Here is a 9,555-nt window from a genome sequence, read left to right on the forward strand (position 1 = left end):
CCCCACCCCCACCTGTGCGGGCTGCCCTGGTGGTTGAACAGGGTGCGGAGACCCCTCCCCATCGCGCAAAGCTGGGGGGCCATGATATCTAGATCTGTCATATCGATTTCTCTGTCCGTATTATTATACAAGCTAGCTTGTTGCGGCTTTTTCTTTCCCTTTCTCCTCCTCAAAGTCATTTCCATATTACTTTTGTCTACTACATATGCTTCTTCCCTGTTCAGATACACAGTAAAAAGTTCTGCATATCTTAGCTCATCAAACCTACGTAATGATCTCAATTCTACCATCAGGTCAGTAATGATGTCACTTTCCAAACTCCCATAGCGAGGACGATTTCCTTGACTTAATTTTAAAGTCAGCCAAACCCGTGTGGACAGTCTGATCAATTCTCAGCTGTCCAAAGTAGTTTTTCGCCCTGTCAGCCATCTCCAGTGTTTTATTATCAATTCCAATGGGCTGTTAGAAGGGATTTTTTCATTTTCATCTGAAAAAACACCACCCATGTTTGCTCACGGACAGAAAAACTCTGCCAGAGGGAAGCTTTTAACTCCAGAATTCAGCCTGCAATCTGGCCTCGGAATTCCAACTTCCCGGGCAGTTTATCTAGGTTACTACACAAACACTTCAAAACAGCACTTTAAAATACTAAAAAGCAACTAGTTTCAGCAAACAGTAAATGTGCACGCGTGAAAATCTGGTCTCAACAGGATTCAAACCCACAGTTTCCCAACATCCCAACCAACCAACCAACCAACCTCTGAGCCACTCCTGCAGCTGCATAGGGTGCAGCCTCTGGGCTCCTGTGGACTCCACGGAGGGCGTCCCCTCCTTTCCACACTTTGCAGGAAAAAGTTTAAGCTTTCCCCTTTTGTGGGCTTCTGTGCCCCAATCTTTCCAACCCCCTCTGAGATCTCCTTCTCTAGTGCTAGCGCAATCTCGATAATATCGATCCCCTTTTCACTCACCTCTCTTTCCATGCTTCTGCCTTTCCATGCTGGGTCCTAAAGTCCTGGTCACAGTCTTAGACAGTGGCTCCGGCCCCTCTGTAATTTGCCGGCAAAGAGAGGGGCAAAGCAAGATGTGTTCCAACCCAAGACTGCGAGTTTCAAGGTCTTTAGGGTCCCTTCATGGTCGCCAGCAACTGATGCCTTTTCCTGGTCTTAAAATCAAGAGTCATACACGGTTAGAAGGGAAAAAGGGATTTTACCTTGGTATTTATTTTAAGGATCCTTAGGTGCACACGTCCAGGTCATATGCATCGAAATGCACCACGCCAAATGCCCTCCCCCAAAAGATCGGGTATAACATTATAGATCTTACTAATTAGCATATTTATCAAAGATTCCCCAATGAGAGGCTCAAGTGAGACCCCCTCCCCAAGGAACCTTCCCCTGGATGGTTCTATCTTAGTTTACAGAATGTGTCGTGGAGAGGACCCTGGGGTCTGGGGCACACTGATCCCTAGCTACGAAGCTTCTAAAATGTTTAGTCTCTTAGCTTGACAAACAAGTCCAAGAATGTAGGCAAAAAGCACTAAGAATACAGAAGTTGTAAAAAAAGTATAATAGGGCTATAAAAGAAAAGGCAAAAAATCTTCATGGCATCAACACTACAAAGAGGAGCATTTTTACTGCACTTAGAAAATGCTCAAAAGATACTGAGGAAGAAATCAGTACCTAAAACTCCAAATACACAAATATAGAACAAAGCAATGCAAAATTAATTCTACAGCTACAATATTATGTCCTTCTGAGTCTTGTGAAAGAGAGTCTGGGAAATGAAAGGTCTTCACAGAAGCACTTCATTTCTCAGATGAAGAAACATGTGAATAATTTCTCACCTGATTAAACAATTATCATCATGCTCTGCCATTGATTATTCCCTGTACTTCAGAGTCGGGAAAGTATTGCCACGGCACGAACATGAGCTCTGGCTGGATTCACAGTGATCAGGAAGAAGGTAGCATCCCATGTCTCAGATAGCTGCCGGCCCTTTAGCCTTTGCAGAATTCTCATCTTGCCTCTGGCCAGACCTGCCAGTTCAGCCAGAGGGGGAAAGTTGGGCAGAAAACCTCACTGCTCCCAGCCAGCAATGCCCAGCCCTGGAAGCTTGCAGGAGATGTGCTGTGTGAAGGTAGGTCACAAAGAACTAGGCTGAGTATTTGTTTGGATGTCCTTTGCACACATGCAAGGCCATGCCGTATGAACCCAAGGAATGCACAGCCCACCAGCACAGAAACTGTCACTAGCTCCTTAAAAGGACCATGAAAGTTTGAGACGCTTTACTTAACTGCTGCAAAGGTCATTTGCCTTTGTGAAAACTGAGTTACAGTTAAGGGTACCACAAAGACTGGCCAAGAGTCTCAGAGAGCTGTTAAAAACAGCAAGGATCTCTTGGCCATCTGTTCTACAGCAGGTCAGGCACCCCAAGAGCCCGACAGCTGTTGGGCACATTTTCTTCAGCTCCAGCTAAATCACTGGACACAACCTTTAGATATGACACAGGGCTAGAAGGCTTTCATGGGCACAAATTTAGGGCTGGAAGAAAAGACAACACACAAAAATCCAACTGGCAGTTTGCAATGGCCATAGAAAGGTGAAAAGCACCATCCTCCAGCTGGGACTAAATGAATTAAGAAAAAAAACAGGCATACTAGAAGACTTTTCAAACCCTGGAACAGGGAACTGGAAAACAAACTGAACTGTGAGCTTCTTAAAGTGAACTGGAAGTAATGAAATTCCCCATATCTTTGCTTTACAGAGGGGTCGAGCATCTTCTTCTGTCTCATGGGATGGGGATTCAGGACCCATGATCTGGCCACTGTGCAGACTTGAATTGCTCCCAAAACTCAGAACAGAAAATGTTGTGCCAGACCCTTGTTTAACTGTTCCCATCAATTCAACATCCCAGTATTTGCAGATGATAACATTTCAAGGTACAAGGTACCAAAATTCCGTGTTTACACATTTTCCTAGCTCTTCCTATGCCTTGAACCCACTTACCAGACTGCCTGCCTGTATTTGTGTCTGCTTGTGTCCTCCTCTTACCACCATTTCCCATTAGGATCTTTTCCTCTTTAGTTTAAATCCTAATCATGCAACACACAATGTACAGCATAACACATGTTTTTGTGGTTCCAGAGACATTATTAGAAACAGACTTAGCCATCACTTGCTCTTTAGAAATTCACCTGTAGTAACTGATTTCCAAAATGAAGTGAGTTGAGACACCTTGATTTGGAGGACATTCAGCTTAAAAATCCGTGCCAGGAGGCCACAGGGTGGTTTGGTTTTTTTTGAGAGGAGAGTGTGCATCACTTTCTGAAAACCCAAGACTAAGTCTCTCAAAATCACTTTTGACTGCTGAAATCCTTGTCCAATAAATAACAATTACCATCCTCATTACTGAGCAAAGGCTGACAGGAAAAGCAGGTTTGTGCCAGAGGGAAAAAAATCCTCAGTGCCTGAAGCTGCCTACAACACATTCCTCCTGGCAGATGTCGTCTTCTCCCAGGAGCTGCCGCTGCCACTTTCTACTGGACTATTTTCTTCAGCTGTTTAATCCCTCTGCAGCAAACACACTGCTCCTCCTCCCAGCAGCAGACCACAAGAGCGAGGGTTCACAACTGTGCTGTGTCTTCAGGTTTCTCCTTCCTTTTGAAAGTAAAGGACTGTGGGACTTGTCAAGTTGATTAGGAATTGAGGAATGTCAGTTTTGAACGCTACTGTGAAGCAAGCAGATCTGCTAAATGACATGCACTGGGAGTGGGGGCAAGGTGCTTTTTAGCATTCACCACCCTCAGACAGAGAAGCAAACATGCTACCCAGCATTATCAGCACACTTGTATTAAGTGTTAAAACCCACAGCAGACAGAGTTGATTAGGGTTTTTTAATTACTGCTAAAATTATAAAAACACTAGACAAATCTTTGTAGAAATTGCATCTTTGAAAAGGATAGATAAAAATTCTGCTTCCATAATGGCAACAAAATGGGAACTGCAAGAAGGTTAAAAAACAGAAAAGAAAAAAAAACAGAAAAGAAAAAGAAAAAAGAGATGCAAAGAGAAAATGGCAGAGATTACAGTGATGCTCTGAAGAAACATAAGCTCCATCTAATTTTACAAGAGACTGAGAGTCTCAATTCCTTTCAGATCATAAAAACCACAAATGGGAGACAGGTATCTCCAACAGCAGCAGGCACAAATGCTATATTCCAACCTCACACCTCTCAGGTTGGTTATTATGACATTATTAAACGTAGAACAGCCCCCCACTCCAAGGTACCCTTATAAAGGCTGTGTTAAACTGACATTCAACTCAGGAAGAAGGAGGAAAGGCACTGGCAGGAGGCTATTAACACTACATTACTTCCCATCCTTTGGGAGACACATCCAACAAGGGAAAGGTTAGATAGCCACAGCCACATTCCCAGATGCCTTGATTCTCACATCCCCCAATTATCTCAAGATGATTTTACTGTAATAAGAAACCTGCACACTCATTGCAGGGAACAGCATTGAAACTAGGAGATGATATCTTTTAAAACTGCTATACAAATACTAAGCCCCCAAAAGCTTGCAATTTAAATCTAAGCAATTTCCTTTGTCCCTGCCAACTCACTTAAACACAATAAGAATTAATAAAAGAACGTAATCAGTCGTTACCTGTATGTAACATTCACAAGGACAAATCAAAAATGAACACGCATGAAACGATTTCACAACAGATTCTGAAGGGGATGCACTGGCTTGTGTTCACTGCAGTACAACAAATTTAAAGAATTCATGACATTGGGTTTTGTGTTAGACAACTCTTTCATGCAGCATAACCTGTCAGGACCCAATCTCCCTCCTATTTTACAACCCCCAGAACTGCAGAAATGAAGCTGCCTTCCACTGTATTTCCTTCCCACTGTGACTTGAATTGTCTTTGCTATAAACAATCACCCAGATCAGCTTTGGCACTTAGGGTCCAGCTGCACTTACTGTTCCCACTTCTAGGATCCAATATTTCTCAAGCAAAAAGGTAGAAATAACCTTCTAAGCAAAGTGTTAAAAAACCTGTACGTACACTCAAAGCAACCCACAGCCAGCTGTTGCAGTTCTATCAGCCTAATGGAGTTGCTTGAGATGATGAGTTTGAGAGAAAGTATTCGATAACAATAACAGGCATTTTTGAACTACCTTTGGGAGTAACAGTCTTCTAAAGTATGTCATCAGCCTTTTTCTGGCATCTGTGAAGCATCTCATATTGCAAACATCTGACTGACGAAAGTTTAACAAGCAGAAGAAAGGCTCTCAGGGCTAGCTATTCAAACAGAAGGGGCTGAGATATAAGCCTTGTTTATATTGCACTCTAAGAGACCACTAAACACCTGATTACAAGTGTCTTATATGAAATTGCAGCTTTAGAGATAATAATTGCAAGGGCTTCAGGCAGAGGCATAGGCATCTTGCACCGGCTGCCAAACTCCAGGCACAAACAAAGCTTTTGTAGGGTGTTCAAGGTGTTCACTCACTCCCTATAGCCAGAGACCTTCCCAGAGGGTCCTTCATCCCTTGTGTTTTGACATCTTGCCCAATCCCACAGGATTTCCACCTCCTGTATCCAGCAGCACCTTCTGCAGGAGTAACTGTGTATCTCCTAACAACCTCTGATCTCATAGGTCACACAAGAAGCAAAGTGACATTCTTGAGCATCACCATGTCACTTGCCTCCCTACAGCTAAATTAGGAGCGCAGCAGCAGCAGTCTATTTAGAGCCAGCATAGCTTCTTGACAGACCCTGAAGGAGAGACATTTCTTACATCTACATCACTGCTCCCCAAAAAACAGACTTGCACTGAGGAGCAGCTTCAATGGGAAGATTTTGCAGTCCTTCAACAAGTTTGTTTTCACACACAGAGTGAACATACAAACATTAAGAGCAGAGCACAGGTAGCCAAGCTCCATCCCAGCTAGTTTTAAACAGCTTGGCCAGGTTTATCCATTGTATCACTGGCTGCAGTGACCTTCCTGTCTCCTTGAAAAAAGGAAGTTCACTGCGTGCTCTCTCACCTTGGACTGCAGCACGACTGGTTGCTGAGTCTCCCCTCTCCCACTAAAAGCATTAAGAGACACACATTGTCATCTTGTGACATTTCTAAAAGGAGGCTCTTTACCCCTGACTGGTTGGAGAAGTACAAGAAAACCCTGCCAGGCCCTGCCTGCAGCCTCCTTTGCCTGCTGGGTGGAAGACACCTCTCCAGCCATGGGCTCAGCACTGGGAATGAACATCCTGCTGCGATAAAAGGATACAGTGCCACCAGAAAGCACCTGTTAATGGTACAGAAGAATATAAGTTCAGAGAGACCATTGAGTTGGGATGGCTGGGAGGCTGGACCAAAGGTACAGCATCAATTATAGAGGGATGCGACATCTGGGAGTGCCAGAGGGAACACTGCCGCCAGACACAATAACCTCAAACTCCCAAACATCCCAAACTGTCAGCTCCATCTTTCCATGTCACTTCTCTGCATACAGACACTTTTTACACAGGGTGCTTAGAAATATTATCATAGTGATTCATGAGAAAAGAGGAGCTCATCAAATGCTTTATGTTCATTTGTGTCGTCTCAGACAACTGTGGCACAGGTAAATCCTAGATATTTGTGGCGACTCTATCAGGGCTTAATAAGCTTTGACAATGCTACTTACATTCTTAAAACAGCTTTCTGAGATATGTATAATGTGATTGATCGTATGATAATGTAGGTATGGCCACCTCTCCCCAAGACAATCATCTCCATGGATATGATTCAAAATGCACAAGTATTATGTGAAACCTACACAGGTTTCATAAATCCAAAGTACTTACTGCTAAACATGGAAATAGTTGAAAAATTTTGGTTCCTATGTCTTCATTCTTGCTGGGCTGTCTCAAGGTTTGCATACGACTGAGGTACATACCACTTAAATTCTAACACAACAGCAAGAATCATGCAGGTAATTCAACAACAGGGTGGTCCAGTGTATTAAACACATTTTGGAATGTCTGGGCTTTTAGCAGTATTTAAGCAAATGCAGACTGTGTGCTTGGCAAAGACAGGATTCCAGTGACAGGGACAGAGAATATAGGATTTCCGAGAATGATGCTCATATCTCCAAGCTCCAGGTCTTGAAAGATATCCATACCTCATTGAGAAGTCTTAATAATGACTGAAGAGAAAAAGAGGTCTAGACTGTGATAGCACCAGATTTCCCAAAAACAGGTAAGACCTTTGAGTTCTGTTAAATTTCAAGCCTGGTTGATCCCTAACAGAAATCAGCAAAACTTAAACCACATCACATTAAGCCAGTTAGTCCTTTGGTTCCTGGTCTGACTCAAGACCTGGAGCACTTTGTGTCAAAAGTGAGAGGGAGAAGAAAAAAGTGAAAGAGGCTGATGCCCCATAAGTCATAACGAAACCTTCCAGGCAATGCAGGTATGTGGGGAGTCCGGGCCAGATACTGAGCTATCTTTCAATGCCCTTTCCAAGCCTGAAGTCACTCCATCTCCTAGTAGATTAAAAGGGGACCCGAGAAAGACAGATCATTCTAAATGGCAGTAATTTAAATCCTCTGCTGTATGCTCCTGGGAAAAGAGAGGAAGGAAAAGGCAAGGGAATCTCTGCAGCTCACACACAGGCTGTGGAGCTCTGAAGACACAGGAATCCCAATTTCCCAAAGCAGCACCAAGGGGATTTTATCTTGCTCAGTGTGAGAGAGCACGCAGAATTTAACATCTGATCCAGTGCCTAATGGTTATGTTTCTAACTACGTAGTACCCCTCCAGGCCTGCCAGCTAGTGCTGTCCTTGGTAGAGAGTCCTGCCTGGTGGGATTCAATGCACACTTTCTGCCTCCATCGCCCTCTGTTCATGCATACTGTTGGTACATTTAGCCAGGCACTTTCATTTCAGAGCCTGGTTGCTCAGTGATCTATAAACTGGTGCTCATGACGAGGAAACCAAGGTGCCAAAAAAATAACTGGAAACTTTACAGGACAGTGGAAAGCAAACTGCAAAGAGCTCTTCGGTGACACTTTCTTCCACAGGGAATAATGGCATGAGGAAGGTGAGCTTCCCAAAGATGAGGTTGAAGGGAGCCCCCAAGTTATCCAGGCAAGGCTGAGAAGCAGACACACCTTCAGGAAACTGCTCCCCCCTCAGGCAGCCCTCCTGGGGCAAGGCGGGGGCTGACTGAGACACTCCTCGGCTCTCCAGGGAATGCCTTGTATGTGCTGCTGCCAGTTGCTGAGGGACACTGACATCGTCTGGGACAGAATTAGAAAACCTTGAGCAGAAGGACAACGTGGCACAAGTGCTAAGTCAGCCGTGTGCTATATGTGGCACACCAGTTGGTGCCTTCTTTCCCCTTCTTTAGATGCTCATTCCTTTGCCTGCTCCTTCAGCAAGGTTTGACTTCAGCCTACACTGCCCTGTGACTGCTACGTGCCCCTGGCTGCATTCAGGCTAGCAACACCTTACGCAGCACTTAAAGGAGTCAAGAGACAAATCTTCTCTCCAGCCAACAGAGCCCTTCATTTGTCCATGTAATCCAATCTTTGTGCCATTATATAAAGCTGTGTCCAGTGTTCACCCATCGCTGCCCTATTTCCCACCACCTGCAAATCCCATGGGGCCACTCCTGACTGCTGGTGACACCCCTGCAGTCAGTTCCAGATCTCCTCCCATGCTGTACCCTGCTCCCTGACCACCTTCCTGACAGGGTCCTAAGACCAAGATCCATAAAACATGCTGACCAGGCAATTTTTCGGGCTTCACTCTCTTCTACACAAATGTCTACAGCTCATCAGGAGGTTCTGCAGCTCTGAGCACCTTGGATAGCAAAAGACTTTGCTATTTTGTTGAAAGTTGTCTTTCATGCTGTGACCACTGAAAAGCCAAATCATTAGCAGATTAATTAGGCACTCTGTGGCACACAGCCAGCATTGCAGCTAAAGCTGAGACCTCAAAGTTTGCTGGAAGTGGATCCCTGGCTTAATACTTAGACCTTTGATGAAACAGGCAAGAATCAAACCAGACAAGCTGTGCCTCTCAAACATGGCAAAAATTACATATTGAAGAGAGCACAAGGAGCTCTGCAGCATCTTGGTGTGGAAAAATGCACCCAGTCTCCATCAGTTCAAGAACTGCTCAAGCACAGTAAAATGGATTATATATTCTTTCCAAATCTGTTGTGGATTATGGTAAGTCATATACTCCTGATAACTGCCTAAATACTGAGTTCCTTCCTGGATCTTATTAGGTTCTTGGCTTCAAACAATCTTCCAAGGTGTACAATTAAACTGGTGTTGGAAAAACCACCATTTGCATGTATTAGTTTTAAATTTCACTGAACCTCCCTTGTTTGTGGTCAGCAGGCTCCTCCTTGAGTATCCCTGTATTTACATTAGAAAACGAGACCACTTCTCACTTATGGGCTGAATAAAATATGTGTTTGTACCAGGGGACAGCTCCAGACCACAGCAATCTTTCTCAGAGATTTCTGCTTGCCAGGTGGTGCATGTACAC

At 44.2% G+C, this 9,555-nt stretch overlaps 1 long non-coding RNA gene across 2 annotated transcripts in view; it reads right to left on the reverse strand.

Annotated features, from left to right (window-relative positions):
• Positions 1-6: 6 nt before the first annotated feature.
• The window catches only part of LOC108449844, a 38,832-nt gene continuing 29,283 nt past the window's right edge, over positions 7-9,555 (reverse strand). For both annotated transcript variants that reach the window (XR_001866136.1, XR_001866138.1), the window contains exon 4: positions 7-1,162. This is a non-coding gene — a long non-coding RNA (uncharacterized LOC108449844). The remainder of the gene's footprint in view (positions 1,163-9,555) is intronic.

Source organism: Corvus brachyrhynchos, unplaced genomic scaffold (genome assembly GCF_000691975.1).
Source record: "Corvus brachyrhynchos isolate BGI_N302 unplaced genomic scaffold, ASM69197v1 scaffold671, whole genome shotgun sequence".
NCBI classification, from domain to species: Eukaryota; Metazoa; Chordata; class Aves; order Passeriformes; family Corvidae; genus Corvus; species Corvus brachyrhynchos.